Here is a 19469-nt window from a genome sequence, read left to right as displayed (position 1 = left end):
GGCGATTTGAGTCACTGTTGCCTTTCTATCAGCTCGAACCAGTCTGCCCATTCTCCTCTGACCTCTGGCATCAACAGGGCATTTCCGCCCACAGACCTGCCGCTCACTGGATGTTTTTTCTTTTTCGGACCATTCTCTGTAAACCCTAGAGATGGTTGTGCGTGAATATCCCAGTAGATCAGCAGTTTCTGAAATACTCAGACCAGCCCTTCTGGCACCAACAACCATGCCACGTCCAAAGGCACTCAAATCACCTTTCTTCCCCATACTGATGCTCGGTTTGAACTGCAGGAGATTGTCTTGACCATGTCTACATGCCTAAATGCACTGAGTTGCCGCCATGTGATTGGCTGATTAGAAATTAAGTGTTAACGAGCAGTTGGACAGGTGTACCTAATAAAGTGGCCGGTGAGTGTATATATATATATATATATATATATATATATATATACATACACTCATCAGACAACATATACTTGTTTGTGCAGGTGTAATTTTATGTACATTTCTAAGACCTGCCTATAATGTGTGATGATAATACAACACTGGAGAAGGCGGGATATTATGTAGGGTCACCGATATAACGATGCTCTCACATCGCCTAGCAACCATTTCCCCTTTTAGAGGCAATCAGTTGTATGTTATGAATAACTCTTTCAGTGCCTATATCCATCAAGAGCTCAGAAAAATATTTCAGAAAAGCTTAAACAGCAGAGATAGATTTATAACTGATTGATAACACTATACTATAGAAGCACATTTACTAAGGGTCCGAATGCCGCACATTTGGCGGGTTTTGCAATTATTTCCGTTTTGCGCCGAATTGGCTCCCGGGTTTCTTGGCGCATGCAATTGGATTGTGGTGCATTGGCAGCGGCGGCATGCGACAGAAATCGGGGGGCGTGGCCATCGGAAAACCCGACGGATTCAGACAAACCGCAGAATTTAAAAAAGGGATTGTATCGCAAGATCAAGCACTTACATGCACCAGGAAGAAGAAGGTAAACTCCGGCGGACCTCGGAGCAGAAGCGACACATGCAGGAACTCGGACGCACGATCTTAGTGAATTGCGCCGGACCCGAATCCTCGTCAGACAACGCTACGCGGTATAGCGACGGGACCGGATAAGTAAATCTGCCCCACTAGGTTATAACCTGGCATTTAAAGAGTCAATGAGAGAATCTTCAGTCTAGGGGAGATATGGAAAAATGCTCACTTGTACTAAAGATAAATAATGACGATGTAAAAACTAATACTTTATTTCCGATACCGACCTTTAAAAAGGGAATTTATGTCTAGATTACATGTTACCTTTAAAAAGTTACAGTCACAGCCAGGAACCCAATAACACCTTCCAATGCCTCAGCATAGGGATGTATATTGACACATGGAGGTGGACATCACTTCATGTCTTATCCCATATCTTTGTCTCATCTTTCAGATCGCATCAGGATTGAGGTTCTGTAAACTACAGACCCAAACATACAGAGCGTTAAAGTAATGGGAATTGGATCCTTATTTTCAGCTCTTTGATTGGCTTTATAGCTCACAGAACCACAATCCTGATTCCATTTGAAAGAGATTTTCTTCTTTATTTTCTAGCTATAGAGTTCGACTTGTCATTTCAAGTGACACTCCAGTATCTAAGTTTCATCTCACACAAAAGTAACTTTTCTCTACTAACCTAAATAATTAGTTACTCAATTTTTTTTCCCAGCCTTTAGTCCCTAGGACTATATGTTTTCCAAATGGTGATAACTCCTTTAAGCTCTGCGTGTCTTTACTGCAGTTATAATTTACACTTTGTGGCCTGAAATGGTTTTTGGCAAATTTTGTTTGTTGTCCTATTTTTCTCAATGAAAAATTTTACAGAAAAAACTGATAAAACATAAACCACCTCCATTGTTAGAAATCCGGTGGCTTTGACTAAAACCCTAAATTTGGAGGAAAGTGTGGTTATGGTAATTAGTTACATTTTATTCTGATTATTATTGATCAGAGAGGCCGTCACCTCCTTGCTGCATAAAATGGACCTAAAATGTACACAGACAGCAGATTTAACCCCTTAAGGACGGAGGGTTTTCCGGCTCATTTCTCGCTCTCCAACTTCAAAAATCCATAACTTTTCCATTTTTCCGTGTACAGACCTGTGTGAGGGCTTATTTTGTGCGTAACAAATTTTACTTTCCCGTAATGTTATTTATTTTAACATGCCGTGTACTGCGAAGCTGAAAAAAAATTCCAAATGTGGAAAAATTGAAAAAAAACCACACGTGCGTCACGTTCTTGTGGGCTCAGTTTTTACGACTTTCACTCTTCGCTCCAAATAATATGCCTACTTTATTCTTTGGTTCGGTGCGATCGCGGTGATACCAAATTTATATAGGTTTTATTGTGTTTTAATACATTTTCAAAAATTAAACGAATGTGTACAAAAAAGAAAAAAAAATTTTTGCCATCTTCTGACGCTAATAACTTTTTCATACTTTGGCGCACAGAGATGTGTGAGGGGTCATTTTTTGCGAAATGAGGCGACGTTTTCATTGCTACCATTTTGAGGTCTGTGCGACATTTTGATCATTTTTTATTTCATTTTTTATGTTATGTAAAAAGGTGTAAAAGTCGCATTTCGGACATTTGGGCGCCATTTCCCGCCTCGGAGGTCACCGCCGCCTGTAACCGTTTTTATATTTTGATAGATCGGGCATTTTGGGACGCGGTGATACCTAATATGTTTGTGATTTTTACTGTTTATTATGTTTTATATCCGTTCTAGGGAAAGGGGGGTGATTTGAACTTTTAATATTTTATTAATTTTTTTTATTTTTTAAACTTTTTTTTTTTATTTTTTTTTTCACTATCTTTTAGACCATCTAGGGTACATTAACCCTAGATGGTCAGATCGCTGCTACCATATACTGCAATACTTCTGTATTGCAATATATGGCATTTTTGCAGCACATTCATTACAATGAGCCACTGGCTCATTGTAACGAATCTGCAGCTGCCAGATAGCCTCGTGTCAAAAGAAGACACGAGGCTACCATGGCAACCGATCGCCGCCCCCCGATGACGTTCGGGGGCGTGGCGATTGGAAAAAAGATGGCGGCGCCCACGCGCCGCCGTCTTTTAAACGCCGCCGGCGACTTTGCCCGCGGCGTTGAAGGGGTTAATAGCCGCGATCGGTGCAAGCACCGACCGCGGTTATTAGCGGTGGGGGTTTTGTGCAATATGCAAAAACCCCCACCTCTGTATGAAGAGGACTCAGCCCGTGAGCCCTCTTCATACATCCCTTATACCTCTGCGCCGTAGAGCTACGGCGCAGAGCGTTAAGGGGTTAATATTGCTGTTCCCTTGCTGGTGCTGCCACCTTGTGGTATGTTGAGTAAGTATCAAGGAAAAAATTATTTAAAGTTGCTGAATAATTATTCTGTTTTGTAAAAAGGCTGAGTAGAAGTGTTGTACTGTGCTAACGATCCATAGCAATTAAACAATGTTGTCATACAATGTGATATTATTAGTGTTAGGAAACTGAGAAAACTGAAGATACATAAGCTTGGCTCCTTGTAACAATGTAGCTTATAATTACTAGCACTTTATTCTCTTTTTATCTCTCCAAATAGATTGTAAAGTGGAACGGCCGAGTAGATAAATTAATCCCTATGATATGTATGTGAGGGTCAGGAGGGTTGAAGGGGTATTCCTTCGATAGAGATTTATGGGCATATTTACTGGATACTTAAAGGGCTATCCTGAAATATACTCAGGATAAACAAATAACACATCCTCTGATTCACTGTTATTAACAAAAATACAGCATTGAACTGATATAATTCCAACCTGTCTCTATCAGTCCTGGTGTATACAGTTTCGGTTACCCCTGGATCTGAACGTAAATCTTCTGATTATGGTTGGATTCTTCTCATGAATAGCTTCTCTTGTCTGCACAGCTACAGCGCTGCCTCCAGCCCCTCCACACCCCATTAAAAAACCAGCTCAGCCACAGTCACTTCCTGCAGGCAAACAGCATGCAGAGACTTACTTTACTAGCTACAGACAGGTAAGATCTGTATCCGGGAGGGAGGCATATTGTTAGGGATATTTATGCAGGGCCCCAACAGCCCTCTTGACTTTTGTAAGGTGAGTCCTAATTAACCCATGGTTGTCCTGGTACCAGGAACTTCAGCACAAACTAAGACATGTCAATCTCTCTTAGTGTATGTAAAAATCTTCCCTTTAATCATCAAAATGCATAATATATAACAGACAGAAGAATCATCAAAGGGGTGTGAATAGTATACTCCAAACTATTGGTCATCAGCACATTCTGGGAAAAACAATTAATTAATTGTGCTCAGTTCTCAGAGACCTTGTACACAGATATTGTGTATACTAATTTGCTGAGAAGAATAAGATAAGTGGCTGCAGAATCACAATATAATCAAGGACAGACAGGCTTCTCATTAAATGTCAAAAGGTATTAGCTGACAGGCGAGCAAACATGTTTCATAAAATGAAGTTTGAATGATGACATTAACTTGACAATGGTCAGGGAACATGGCCGCTGTATCTAAGATGGCGGACAATAGTCAAGATGGCGTCCGAAACCTGTGCGATCTCCTTAACAGTTATAAATGTGTTAGCAAAGCTGAGAGCGTCATTGGGGGTTTGTATCATTATTTCTGCTAGTCAAATTGTCTCTTTTTTCGTTTTTTACTGTACACCTTGGTCTGCACCCTGTGCAGTGCCCCTTATGTGTCTTTGTTTTCCAGATATTCCGTACGACTTTTCACTTACAGTATGTATCACTTTTTTTGCTTATTTTTGTGACTTTTCAGGTGCAAATCTGCACCTGGTCCAGGGCAGGTGCAAAGGAAGGATTTTTTTCATGGACCCTATTTTAACCCCTTAATGCCGAAGCCACTTTTCACCTTCCTGACCCAGCCCATTTTTTCAAATCTGCCCTGTGTCACTATAAGTGGTTATAACTTTGGAACGCTTTAACATATCCCAGTGATTTTAAAATTGTTTTCTCGTGACACTTTGTACTTCATGTTAGTTGAAAAAATTTTGGTGGTATGTTTTGCATTTATTTATGAGAAAATCAGATATTTGGTGAATTTTTGGAAAAATTCTTGATTTTCAAATTTCAAAATGTTCTACTTTTTCCATACAAAGTCATAACCGCAAAAATACTTAATAACTAACATTCCCCGAATGTCTACTTCATGACTCTGTGGTTTTTCATGCATACTCTTATATTTGTAAAATGTTATGGGGCTTTGAACGTCAGGTGCGGTTTTTTGAATTTTCATAAAAGCCGCAAAATCCTGCTATTGAGGGACCTGCTCAGGTTTCAAGTCACTTTGAGAGGCCTAAATAAAAGTAAAACCCCATGAATTACCCCATTATAGAAACTACACCCCTCAATGTACGTAAAACAACTTTTTATGAAGTTTGTTAACCCTTTAATTGTTTTACAGGGGTTAAAACAAAATCGAATGCAATTTTGAAAGTAAAATTTTTTTGGCTAAATTAATGTGTTTTTCAGAAAATGTACAAATTCTCAGTGGATAAAATACCAAAACGCTCCACAAAATTTGATACCCAATCCCTCCCGCGTATAACAATACCCCATATGTGGTGGTAACATGCTGTATGGGTACACGCCAGGGCATTGAGGGGGAAGCTGCGCCATTCAGAGCAGATTATGCATTGTCACTTTTTATTGGCTATACAATTTTTATGTCACGCTCTGCTCTGCATTGTCCCGGTCCAAGAGACACATCGGCTGCAGAGACAGAGGAGACAGCGCGAGCTGTCAGCACTAGTCCTCTGCAGGGGACATAACATTAAAGGGGGCTATTTTATATATTTATGTTTAAAGCCTGAAATGTGGCAAAAGGTAGAAAAGTTCAAGGGGGCCGAATACTTTTGTATATTAATTTACATCTTTCTAGATCACTAGAATGTGGGTACATTGTAATGGAGGGGCAGGACAGACATGTGTGCTGCCGCTACATTCATTGGACAGGGTGAATTAATCTTCCTGTACCTGTATTTTGGCATCATTTGCACATAAATGCAGGTGCAAACTGCTTGTGTGGAGGACAAGGGGGTAGTTATGGTTAGTGTATGCATAAGGTGGTAGTGACATTTACTTAGATTTTTCATATCTTATGTACATGGAGATATTGGGAGGAACTTTTCATGTCTTGCTTGTTAGTTTTCTGGTGCCCCGGCCAGGGACACCCCTGTCTGGAGCGATAGCTATAGGTTGTGCAGGCTATAGTAGAATTCTACAACAGGCAGATTCTGCCCTAGATTCAGCCGGCTGGAGAGGTTGGAGAGGCTGGAACCTTGGGTCCAACATGTGCCAGGGAATGAGGATCATGTCTGGTGCACAATCTACCCAGTCATTGAGTCACAATGATCACAACTTTACTCTGCAGACATTACACACAGTGTCCTGCCATATACCTTCAAGTTTTACCTTGAATAAGTCTTAATAATAGCAAACTATGTAAAAGCTTTTTTTTTTTTTTACCTGTGCCAAATCTTTCATCGGATTGTCTGGTAGCGATTCAAACTACATACATCCCCTGCTCAGGGTCCCCACCTACACGTCCTATACTCCAAACCTGAAGAAACATTCACCTTGCTGGACAATCACTACCCATCACAACCTCTACAACATCTGGATTCTTTGGATCATTTGGGTTCCTGACTATCCTTTGTTTTGCCCTTCCAATACATCACTGTACAGTGCATTTGCATTACTTTGTATCACTTTTACACTAGATACAGTAGATTCTGACTGACATAGATAAAGCTTGTTTTCTAAGGTATATTTCATATATGGACCCAATTCATAGGGCAAATGACAAATGTTCATGAGACAACATCTTTAACCCCTTAAGGACGCAGGGTTTTTCCGCTCATTTCTCGCCCTCCAACTTCAAAAATCCATAACTTTTTCATTTTTATGTGTACAGACCTGTGTGAAGGCTTTTTTTGTGCGTAACAAATTTTACTTTCCCGTAATGTTATTTATTTTAACATGCCGTGTACTGCAAAGCTGAAAAAAAATTCCAAATGTGGAAAAACTGAAAAAAAAAACGTCACGTTCTTGTGGGCTCAGTTTTTTCGACTTTGACTGTGCACTCAAAATAACACGCCTACGTTATTCTTTGGTTCGGTGCGATCGCGGTGATACCAAATTTATATAGGTTTTATTGTGTTTTAATACATTTTCAAAAATTAAACGAATGTGTACAAAAAAGAAGAAAAATGTTTTGCCATCTTCTGACGCTAATAACGTTTTCATACTTTGCCGCACGGAGCTGTTTTAGGTGCCATTTTTTGCGAAATAATGCAACGTTTTCATTGCTACCATTTTGAGGTCTGTGCGACATTTTGATCATTTTTTATTTCATTTTTTATGTGATGTAAAAAGGTGTAAAAAGTCGCATTTCGGACATTTGGGCGCCATTTCCCGCCTCGGAGGTCACCGCCAGCCGTAACCGCTTTTATATTTTGATAGATCGGGCATTTTGGGATGCGGCGATACCTAATATGTTTGTGGTTTTTACTGTTTATTATGTTTTATATCCGTTCTAGGGAAAGGGGGGTGATTTGAACTTTTAATATTTTATTAATTTTTTTTATTTTTTAAACTTTTTTTTTCTTTTTTTTTTCACTATTTTTTAGACCATGGAGGGTACATTAACCCTAGATGGTCAGATCGTTCCTACCATATACTGCCATACTTCTGTATCGCAGTTCTGCACACTATACATTACAATGAGCCACAGGCTCATTGTAATGGATATGCAGAAGCCATGTATCCTCGGGTCAAACGAAAACCCAAGGCTACCATGGCAACCGATCGCCGCCCCCCGATGATGTTCGGGGGCGCGGCGATCGTAACAAATATGGCGGCGCCCGGGCGCCGCCGTCTTTTGAATGCCGCCTGCGACTTTGCCGGCGGCAATGGAGGGGTTAATAGGCGCGATCGGTGCAAGCACCGACTGCGGTTATTAGCGGTGGGGGTTTGCTGCAATATGCAAAAAACCCCACCTTTGTATGAAGAGGACTCAGCCCGTGAGGCCTCTTCATACATTCCCTATACCTCTGCGCCGTAGAGCTACGGCGCAGAGCGTTAAGGGGTTAAAGCCTAACACATAGGGTATAGATTTGGTCACTGTTTTGCATATCTATGAAAGAAAAGTGTCCCCCTTTCCGTAATAATTTTTCTGTGTTTTTTTTCACCAATTTCAATGTTTTACAAATAAATGTAAACTAATGTTACTAAGCACATCTGCACTATCTGCACCTAAAAATCTCTGTCTACGTATGTTTTATGGAATTTACTTTTATAAGATATAATATATGTGTTACATAAGAATAAAAAGAATTGAAATAAAATGATGCACTAGGATTGCAAGTTTCTTTCCACCAGATGGCACTACAGGGACAGCACATTACATTGCTGCTTTACTGATTTATTTGTACATTTCTATGATTTACAATGCACTAAACATAGCCTAAAAGATAATATTAGTAATATTATACATTGGCGGTTATTTACTAAGGGTCCTGGAGCGCACTTTCTTCAGACTGTTCGCCGTTTTCCGGCATTTGCGCAGCTTTAGCAGGTATTTAACAGGGATCTGCGCTGGGATTGTGTTGCACAATTGGCGCATTTTGGCGCAGCTGCAAAAGACATCGGGGGGCGCTGTTGGACAATGCGACTGATTTGGACTGAGCGTGGGATTCGGCTTGTGTTGCAAGACAATGCACTTACATAATCAGGAAGAAGAAGGTGAAGGTCGGAACTGAGCGGGGAAGTGACACATGCAGGATATCGGGCGCACGATCTTAGTGAATCACGGCACAGTGCATGATCATCTGAACTGTGAACCGGACAGGTTTGTAAATCTGCCCCATTCTGTTCAGTAGTGATTCCTTACTAATAATACTCAAAGAAGAAGCATCAATCTCCTCAGAATAGATAATCATTATATGATTTGCAGTGGTACTATACCTACAAATCAGCTGTTTCAAAAGGTCGGCCCAATCTAAGGCCCCTTGCACATGACCGTGCACTATGCCCAGGATCCACAGCAGCCTTCTCAGTAATGTAATGCCCATCAGCCCCCTATTAATGAAATGCCCAGCAGCCTCCCCAAGTAATGTAATACCCAGTAGCCTCCCCCGGTAATGTAATGCCCAGCAGCCTCCCCCGGTAATGTAATGCCCAGCAGCCTCCCCTGTTAATGTAATGCCCAGCAGCCTGCCCCGGTAATGTAATGCCCAGAATCCTCAATGAGCAATGTGATTCCCAGCACCCTCCCCCAGTAATGTAATGCCCAGCTTCCTCCCCCGGTAATGTAATGCCCAGCAGTCTCCCCCCAGTAATGTAATGCCCAGCTGCCTCCCCTGGTAATGTAATGCCCAGCAGCCTGCCCCGGTAATGTAATGCCTAGCAGTCTCCCCCCAGTAATGTAATGCCCAGCAGCCTCCCCCAGTAATGAAATGCTCAGAAGTCCCCCCCCCCCCCAATTATGAAATTCCCAGCAGGATCCCCACAGTAATGTAATGCCCAGCAGCCTCCGCCTGTAATGTAATACCCAGCAGCCCCTTAGTAGTGAAATGCCCATGCAACCTCCCTCCCCAGTAATTAAATGCTCTGCAGCAGCTTCCTTTAGTACTGAAATTCCCCATGCAGCGCCCCCAGTAATGAAATGCCCAGCAGCCTCCACCAGTAATGTAATACCCAGCAGCCTCCGTCAGTAATGAAATGCCGAGCAGCGCCCCCAGTAATGAAATGCCCAGCAGCCTCCCCCAGTAATGTAATACCCAGCAGCCTCCGTCAGTAATGAAATGCTGAGCAGCCTCCCCCAGTAATGTAATACCCAGCAGCCTCCCCCAGTAATGTAATATTCAGCAGCCTCCGTCAGTAATGAAATGACGAGCAGCCTCCCCCATAAATGAAATGCCGAGCAGCCTCCCCCTGTAATGTAATACCCAGCAGCCCCTCAGTAGTGAAATTTCCAGCAGCCTCCCCCAGTAATGTAATGCCCATGCAACCTCCCTCCACAGTAATTAAATGTTCTGCAGCAGCTTCCCTTAGTAATGAAATGGGGATGTGGGGATGGGTGGCTGGCTGCCTGAAAACGATTAACTATATTATTACATAGTGAACCGTATAGGCGCCCGTAGAGTCGTCTCTTTATAGTCAGTGGAGCCTAAAGATCCAGCTCACTATAAAGAGACAGACTTCCCATCACTACCAGCTGCAGAGCAGAGCATTTCATCCAGAGCTGATATTATTCTGTCCGAATTGAACACCGGCATAGACTGAGTGGTGAGAGGTGTTCTGGGTACCCCTGGTTATGGTCACAACTGTGACTACTGCAAACCCTATAGCTATACCTATGTCAAGTTATGCTGCAGTAATAATTTTACAATATTTCACCCTTTGCAATACAGGCAGTCCCCTACTTAAGAACACTCGACTTACATACGACCCCTAGTTACAAACGGACCACTGGATATTGATAATTTATTGTACTTTAGTCCTAGGCTACAATAATCAGCTATAACAGTTATCAAATGTGTCTGTAATGAAGCTTTAGTGTTAATATTGATTCTTATGACAACCCAACATTTTTAAAATGCAATTGTCACAGAGACCAAAAAAGTTTTGGCTGGGATTACAATGATAAAACATACAGTTCCGACTTGCATACAAACTCAACTTAAGAACAAACCTACAGACCCTATCTTGTATGTAACCTGGGGACTGCCTGTATATGGATTAACATCTGTTGCAGGACCTCTATACATTGTGGACCTAAAATCTTAGAATTGTAATAAAGAGGAAACCAATGGATTGAGAATATTTTTTGTACAGGTAAAATGCGTTGTAGGCCACATATATACAACAGAAATGGTTCCTTTAAAATAAACTCCATCATACAATGGCAATACAAAGTCAAACCTAAACTGAATATATTCTTTGTTAGTCCTGAAATAACCTTAATCTTCTGTGCCCTATTGTTCTGAGACCAGTGTAGTCCCAGCTGCAATCCCCAGCTGAGAAGCTTTATACTTATCCTACAACAATACGTGGTTACCTTCCCCTTCTTCATTATTCTTCAGTCCTATCGGACAATCAATCAGATTACAGAGAGAGCTGTCACTCACGCTCCACCATCTCTAACGCCGCTCACATTGTAGGGATTGGCGCGCACATCAGGGGAATGATATACACCATAAACCTAAAATATACAGTAAATTATCTTATAAAGCTGAAATGTATGGATTGTGTTGTTGAATTATTCCTGACATTATATTGACATTATATTGCTATATGATGCAGTCAGAATATATAATATATATGTTTTAAGGCTCATAGATCTTTATTGGTTCTGCCACACCAAACTGCAACCACATACCGAACATTTAAAGGCTATAGAGAAGCAAACCTTTACTCTCATTTACTCTTTCAGTCATTTGTAGTTCTTCTTTGGTACTGGCCCTGTCAGGTAAGCTTTCTGTAGCTGGTCATCCTTCCTTGGGCTACTAAAACACTTTATACTGGGTAATTCCCAGGGTTGCACCAGTCATGAGGCGAGTTGAGCCTCTTGCCTCAGGCAGCGTTGCTTGCAGCAAGATGGGGACATCATCAGGACCGGACACTTAAAAATAATGTCTCTTCCCATCTGATGTCAGCATAGGTGTAGACACTGCATGGAGAGCTCACTTACTAAAAAGATAACATAATATATTACTAGATGTTTTGGGACAAAGGGGGCGCCATCGTATAGCTTGCCTCAGGCAGCAGAAAGTTTACGTTCACCCCTGGTACTTCCTCATGACCTATACTCTATCCATATCAGTTTGACACTGCCTCTCCAGCTGACTCTATGGCAGTATATATGGCAGCTATACTAGTTTTCATTTATCTAAAGCCAAAAATTGTTATTGTTTTAGGCCTGACAAAAGTCATTGGAGAGATCTGTTATGGTTTTGAGGAAATGTTCTCTAATAAACTATATTGCCTCTTTGTTCTGTCGACACTGAAAACATGTCTAATATTAGATTGTCTTTTCAGAATTTATATTAATCTCAAGACACTAAAAGCAGATGCCCTGGAATACAGAAGAGAAGCAATTCCAGAGATTTCAGATGCACAGATGTAGCATTAGCAGTTGTTCTTCTGCTCACATTCATCTGTAATATGGCAGGGGAATTATCATCACTGAAAATATGGAGAAATAGCTGAAAAATTGGAGTATGTCTGCTATGCTTAGACCAACTGAGCCATTACTAATACAAAAGGCCCCTTATGTGAACAATTCCTTTGTCTGTGTTCTTGTGTATTGGGTCAGTTAGTTAATCTTTTAATGACCAGGATGTTTAGGCCTAGTACGACCAACCACACAAGAGATTTTTCACTATCAATCACTCATCCTCATTAGGGAGCTTTGGGTGTCCACCTGGGCTTTGTGCTAACAGGGGGCCTATGGCCACTCAAACCACCCAACAACTGTGGTGCAGAAATACTAGAGGACGAAACTCTCAGCTTGCCTACTGGCATGTGCTATTGTGGCAGGTTCCTCTGTCCAGAAAAGAGGCCCCATCCACCAGCTCCAGGTCTGCTACAGGAGAAAAATACCCCATGCTGGCCTCCTCTAAACAAAACCTACTGGTCCTGTAGCACAGAGGGGGTAGGTGGAACAAGGGGAAGAAAGGTAATGTCGTATTTCACTCTCTACCAAATCTAAAATATTTGTTAAAAAATTGCATTGATATATTATATTACAGATTTATTATTATATACTACCTTATGTCATGGTAACCCAAATAAAAAACATATATATCCATAATCCAAGCTAATGAGATAACAAAGATCACTTTTAGATGGGTGTAATATGTGCTCCACTGTATTAACAGGGCAGAAACAGAACCTTTCACGGCTCATAAGAATTTGAGTAAGAACCCCATAACGTAGGAATAAATAATGGAGGTATGGTGTGAAATAAAAACTTTATTCAGAAATGTGTGTTTGTTTTTTGTGTTTGGGTTGGGGAGTAAGAGTTCTCCTTACAGAAACATTGCCAAATAAGGCTGCCTTACATTGATGCTCTACTAGGGGATTCAGGGAAACATAAAAATAGAACAAGGAAAACAATGTGCAACACCCTCGCCGATGCAAGGCAAAGGCCGTTGCGAATACGTTCCATCATGTAGCTTGCAGCCTGTGTAGGGTCTGATCAGCCCCGCAGCATGTCACTACATGACACAGGTGAGCACTGCAGTGGTAGAGTCTGCCTGGTAAGGCAGGAGTTAATTGTTTTATGTGATGTAATATGTGTCAGCCAATCACAATTGTTCATGTATTATGTCTGTGAGCTGAGATGTAATTGGAGGAGTAGCCACCACCTGACCAGTGGGAGTAACAAAACCCCTGGTCAGGAAACTTCTAAAAGTGAGTTCTCTCTCAGAAGAGAGTCCAGTTCAGAAGAAGAGAGTGCAGTCAGACCAAGGAGTCTGAACAGATCAGATTAGAGACTCAGATGAGTCTGTGCAGCCAGCACACCAGACCAGAGCAGGTGAGCCCATCTCCCTGCCTGAGTGTAGTGAGTTAGTCAGAGAGAGGAAAGGGACATCATCCTACCTTCAAGGATGATATCTGAAGCAACCCAGGACACGCTGAAGCATCCTTTCAGGACACAGCTATCTTCCAGCCTGCCCATTGCATCCAAGCTGATGATCTTCATCCTGTGGCTCCCTCCAACTACATCTTCAGCATTCTACCATTCTGTTAAGGCACGTTGCTACTGTTCCTGTCGGTTCCAATAAAGAACTGCAAGTTATTTCTGTTCAACGTCTGCCTCCGTCTGGTCCCTGCTACTACGGCTGTCACCATCACGGGCACCCTATCCATTACACAGGGACTCATACCTCAGACCCCAAAGGGTTGCCCCAGGGAGAACCGCTATAGCAGCCTCTCCCTCATTATTTCTTGCCAACACCACCCTGCTGGAGACCTGCCAGGCTGTAGGAAAACCCTCCGGTTCCCCATACCAAGCACCGTGACACTAGCGTGCCTAGGCCGCAACCGCCAGCCACTCAGGTTTTGTGGGCCCCGGCTGACTCCAGGCCCCAAGAAAAGGCTAGGCCCCGGTGGGGGATGTTGCAAATGCTTCTTTTTGCTACCTTGAAAGACCGGCCCTTTAATATAAAGCATGCCTTTTAGGAAGCCTAATGAAAAACATTGCTGTCCCTGTCTGTTCCTTCTGGAATAGATAAACTGGTTTGGTTTTAATCCCACATCATGTCCTTAGGCTTCATGACAGTCATGCTTGATGTAAAGAGTGTTACCTTTCAAGGCAAAAAGAGGCATTGTTTCCCTTGTCCCATCCTGGTAAATGTATTTGCACATTTTCAAGTTTTTTGTGTGACATTCAACAAAAACAGATATTTGGTGAAAATTTGAAAAAATTCATGATTTAGTCATAACAGCAAAAAAAACTTGATAGCTAATGATAGCTAACATTAACCGAATGTCCGCTTTATGTCTCCATGGTTTTTTATGCAACCTCTAATTTTTGTAAGATGTTTTGGGGCTTTGAACTTTAGGTGCGATTTTTTTACATTTTAATAAAAAACACGCTGGCAAGTGCAGCGGAGTGCTGATCTCAGACCCTTGCACGCCGCAGTCGTGCATCTACCTGGCACCCGCAGCTCCGTTCTGGAGGCGGTGCCAGAAGCATGACGTAATAGTACTGCATGATGCGGTAACACACCTCCCCCCCATGCAGTACCATTATGTCAAAAGCCGGGAAGGGGTTAAACATGAATATCTCCAGATCTCTGTCACTTAGAAATACAATTTTGAATTTGTGTTAGATTCAAGACGTATAAGATAAGTTCTTGGCTGTTAAAGCTGTTTATCTCCACCAGCCTGAATGGGAGCATTTCAAAGACCAAGAATTTGAGAATGTTCTTGCTCAGGGCCAGAGCTTGTGTGTGACATGATCTAAACTTCATCTCTCAATTTTTTGGGGGATAGAAAGCTGAATGAATGGTTTGGACAGACTTGGTGATGGTGAAAGTCGTCGTAGTGGTGGTGGTGTCACATCCTCCATTTTCACTGTGAGCCAACCAAAGCAGCAGCGGGAGCATCAGGTGTCTGCAGGCTTTTTTGGCGTCTCATTTACTGGCGCTCTTGTTCCTTTGGCAGGTGCCTGGTCATACATGAGGTGATCAGATTAAGACTCTCCCTTCACTTTATGGACTGGGGGTACAGGGCCTTTGTGGGATGGCCTTTGTTTAATGGATTCCTGGGGGCAGGTAGTAGAAAGTGACACTGTGGCTATGGGAGGACAGCTGCACCTTGGTACCCTTTTGTTTGTTCTGTTGCCTACATGGGGCTACATGACTGCGGCCTCTTCACCTGAATTATCACTGCCTTACACCCATGTAGGGTCTAGGACAGTGATGGCTAACCTATGGCACTGGTGCCACAGGTGGCACTCTGAGCCCTTTCTGTGGGCACTCAGGCCATCACCAGAGAGGACTCCAGGTATCTTCCTGCAGTCCCAGACAGCCCAGGACTTGCTGTGCACAGAGCTATTTTAAAGTGACAGCTGTACCTGGGAGTATTTTCTGCTTTATTGGTGTCCTCGGGGTGCTGGTATCAATGAAAACTGTGACAGAGAAGGGAGTATAAATCATAAATGAAATTTCTGTGTTGGCACTTTGCGATAAATAAGCGGGTCTTTGTTGTAGTTTGGGCACTCAGTCTCTAAAAGGTTCGCCATCACTGGTCTAGGACCTCATCATCACCCCTCACTTCTTCTACCACCAAGACCTCACAGCTGCCCTCCTCCGTCAGCAGTATCCTGACACATTACACATCTATGCTTTTGGTTTTGGTTATTCTCTTCCATTACTATGGATGAGAATACTGTAAATCAAATACTCATGGTAAATAAAAGCCCTTCCATTTACCATAACTTTCTGAGGGTTCCCTTTTTGTCGTGTTTTGACTATTATAATGTAAAAAATAAAACAAACTGCAGCTTTTTAAAAAAAAATATTTTAGTTGAAGCAGGTCTATTGTAAATCGTGGGGGGCCCCATTATAAATATTGCCGCGAAGCCCAAAGGACTCTTGTTACACCACAGTTTTAAACCCTTGCTTTTGACAGTGCTTTATACAACGCCTTTTATTGTAGAAAAGCGGAAACTGACAAAGAACCTTGTGTGCAAAATAAGTCATGAAGTCGTGACCTCTGGATGAAAAGTCTCAAAAGCTATTTACAAACTATGCTATGGTCACACCAGAGTGCTGGAAAGGGGTGAGTTTAGCTTGTTTGTTATCTTTATAACCCCCACCCCCGGAACAAATATAGTTAATGGGGTGGCATTTATACCATGGTGCTACACATTGGTACAGGGGTTCACATACATTACATAAAAACATGCACAAAGTAGTACAAAATATACAAGACTAAACTGTACCAAGTGGAAGAAGGAACCTCCAGGTAAGGGCTCTCTGTATTTATATATCACAAATTATAGTAGAGCTATAGAGGAGCCACCCCAAAAAAACCTCAATGTGGATGAGACAAAAGTGGGAATGGAGTCTTTTCTAGACCTCTACACCCAGACCCTACATCATTGTACCAGGGAGGTATGCAAAAACGTTTTCCAAGGTGATAAATGGAAAACAATGCCTCTTTGTGCTACCTTGAAAGGCAGCCCCCATAACACCAAGTATGACCTACAAGAAGACTACAGATGTGGTGTGGGATGAAGCCAAAACAGTATATCTATTCCAGAAGGATCAGACTCCCAACTGTAGACAGCACTGTTTCAAACTAGTTGGATCTCCTCATTACAGCGTAGGGAACTGGATTGGCTGATTTTGGGCGCAATATTGTGTATCCAACACTTTTCTGGTGCTTCTAATTTTCTGATTTTGTGGTGCAATTTTTGGCACAAAAAAGGGAAGCTAAAAGCTGTGCTAGGGAGTTCTATTACACCATGTATCAATAGGGAGACAGTGTTTGTGAGCCAAATTATTATTATTATTATTATTGCGCCACAAACTTTAAATTACACTGAAAATTATAGCACACTTCCAGCACCAACCTGTGCCCACATTTATTAAAGAATGTGCGCCAGTTTTCTGTCGGATTTTGCACTGAAAAGAAGTTTGCACATGTATTTATACAGTGTCTGCGCCAGTTTTGTGTCGCAGCTGCACTGTGTCCGACAAGACAGAAAAAATGTGAACCTAATGGGTAGCGCTTAAGTGACGTTTGCCACAATTCTGCAGCATGAACAAGGTGCACAAAAAAATGACTCCCGAGCAGCTCAGGGGGCGCCAGATTCATGAAGACCGTGCGCCAGTTTTGATTAATGCGATGCACTCTGCACACTCCACAGGCAGGTTGCACTAGTTTTGATAAATGTTACTGTTAAGCCTTCCAAAGAAACCTGTACTAAGTTACACATTATCATTTGTAACTTGCGGATCAAAATAGAAAGGGATGAAGCTTAAACCATGAATTGTGCTGATTATAATATACTACACGTACAGGAATAAGGATACAATATGCTGGATGTTTGTTTCCTATGGGCAATAAATAGAGCAGTGTGCATAAATTCTCCCCATTCAGTTCCACAGACTGCCTCTTAATCATGTGTGGCTACACAGAAAACAAGAACATATATCTTCTCTTTGTATAAACATGAAAAAATGTTATTTGATAAAAATAGCGCTTTTATGAGGATCCATGAAGTGTAATTCAGACTCAACAAGCACATGGTCTCAGGCTCCCTAGGCAGAGCACATGACTGAGGCAGAACATCAGATCGCCAGGCCTCAGGTTATTCTCAATGCAGACTCTCAAAAAAGAAAAATAGACAATCTACCCTCAAGTATGTGGCCATACAGTTATCTATAGATATCTCCGCCGGCTGTCCACATCACAACAGGGCACTGAATTTATCCTTAGGCACCTCCGCTTGTTACCATGTCTATTTTTATATCAAAGCGTTATCTTTTAGAATCCCGCACCAATTCCAGTTATCGTATGTCTCCTTTTTATTGCTACATTTTTTATGTGATGATATATGTTACTACATTTTGTAAGAGACTATTGGGGTACCTATCAGGGCTTCTGAAAAAAAAATAATTGTGAAATAGTTAGCTTATTGCTAGCACCTGTGATTATTTCCCCCTTTCTGCCACCTCCACGACAGGGGGCGGTGGGGGGGGGAGCGGTGGCAGCCTGCCATCGCCCTGCGCACTTGCTTGGACTTGATGGAGTCCATGGTCCCCCTGTCACCGCAGATGTATCAGGAGGACTGCGGGGACTTGTAAACTAAGCCCAAAATTTTCAGGCTTTTGACCCTGAAATTTTAAATCCTCGCAAAATTAAACCAGCCATCAATGGACACCACACCGTGTTTCTTGTTGTGGGTATGTGGAGGGGGGCACAGCATTTTAGAGAAACAATTAAAGAATTAAATAACAAATAGAAAAAATGCTAAATAGTTGTAACAAAATTCATGCCCATCCGGGCCCTTTGCTTCTTCTTGAGCAAAAACCTTTCACCCGAATGGCATCAGACGTCATGTGGGCACCTTCATCTCACCTTCGGGCATGTGAAAATCCGCCAATGCTGTGACATATGAAGGGAAGAAAGAAAGAACAGCCAGAAACCGGAAAAAAACAACTGTAAACGAACATTAATCTGAGGGCAGGGTGGGTGGGAGACTTCTTGCCACTCGGTCCTGAGGGCAGAAGGAAAGAGGCCCCTCCACGTGCCCCCAATGCTTTTAAAACCAAGGGGCGGGCCCGCCCAATCCATCCCCTTTTTGGGACCGCCTAAAGGAGGGGCCAATCGTCCTTTAAGCCACCTTCTGCACCATCACCGTAAATCCTCCACAGTCCCCAGCCCCTTCTCTATGCAATTTGGGGCTAAAGAGCTTAAGCCTATGCCACTGGTCTGCGCCACCACCGGGCAGAACTATGCCAGGCCCTGTCTGTCTAGTTTGCATTAAAGACCTATTCAACAGTGAATGTTCGCTGTCTTCAGAGAGTGCTAAGGCAAGGGGACAGGAACACTCCAGCAAGCCCACTCTATTACCGGTGGCGTGAAGAGAGAAATAATCGCAATTACTGAGGTTTCACAAGTAATTTTGATCATTTCAGGACTTCTATGACATAAAACTCCTGATAAATGTCCCCCGATGGCTCCTTTCTTCAATAAAATAATAAGCTAACTTATGCAGGTTGGGATTGTCCTTTTGTACTAAATCAGCTGTGAACACCCATCTTTCCCAGAGAGATGCTTTGACATGCTCTGCGCTATCTATCTTAAATGAAATAATTTTATGAAAAGTTAACCATCTTACAAGAGTAATATTTTTGTACTGGC

The 19469-nt window shown here is 42.2% G+C and overlaps 1 long non-coding RNA gene across 1 annotated transcript in view; it reads left to right on the top strand.

Moving 5' to 3' along the window:
• The window catches only part of LOC140077443 (uncharacterized), a 41136-nt gene extending 27432 nt beyond the window's left edge, over positions 1–13704 (top strand). The window contains exon 3 of the long non-coding RNA XR_011849788.1: positions 12123–13704. This is a non-coding gene — a long non-coding RNA (uncharacterized lncRNA). The remainder of the gene's footprint in view (positions 1–12122) is intronic.
• Positions 13705–19469: the final 5765 nt, after the last annotated feature.

The sequence above is a fragment of the Engystomops pustulosus genome, chromosome 9 (assembly GCF_040894005.1).
Source record: "Engystomops pustulosus chromosome 9, aEngPut4.maternal, whole genome shotgun sequence".
In the NCBI taxonomy this organism is placed as follows: Eukaryota; Metazoa; Chordata; class Amphibia; order Anura; family Leptodactylidae; genus Engystomops; species Engystomops pustulosus.
The sequence above is the reverse complement of the archived record's forward strand: the minus strand, read 5'-3'. Positions and strand labels throughout refer to the sequence as shown.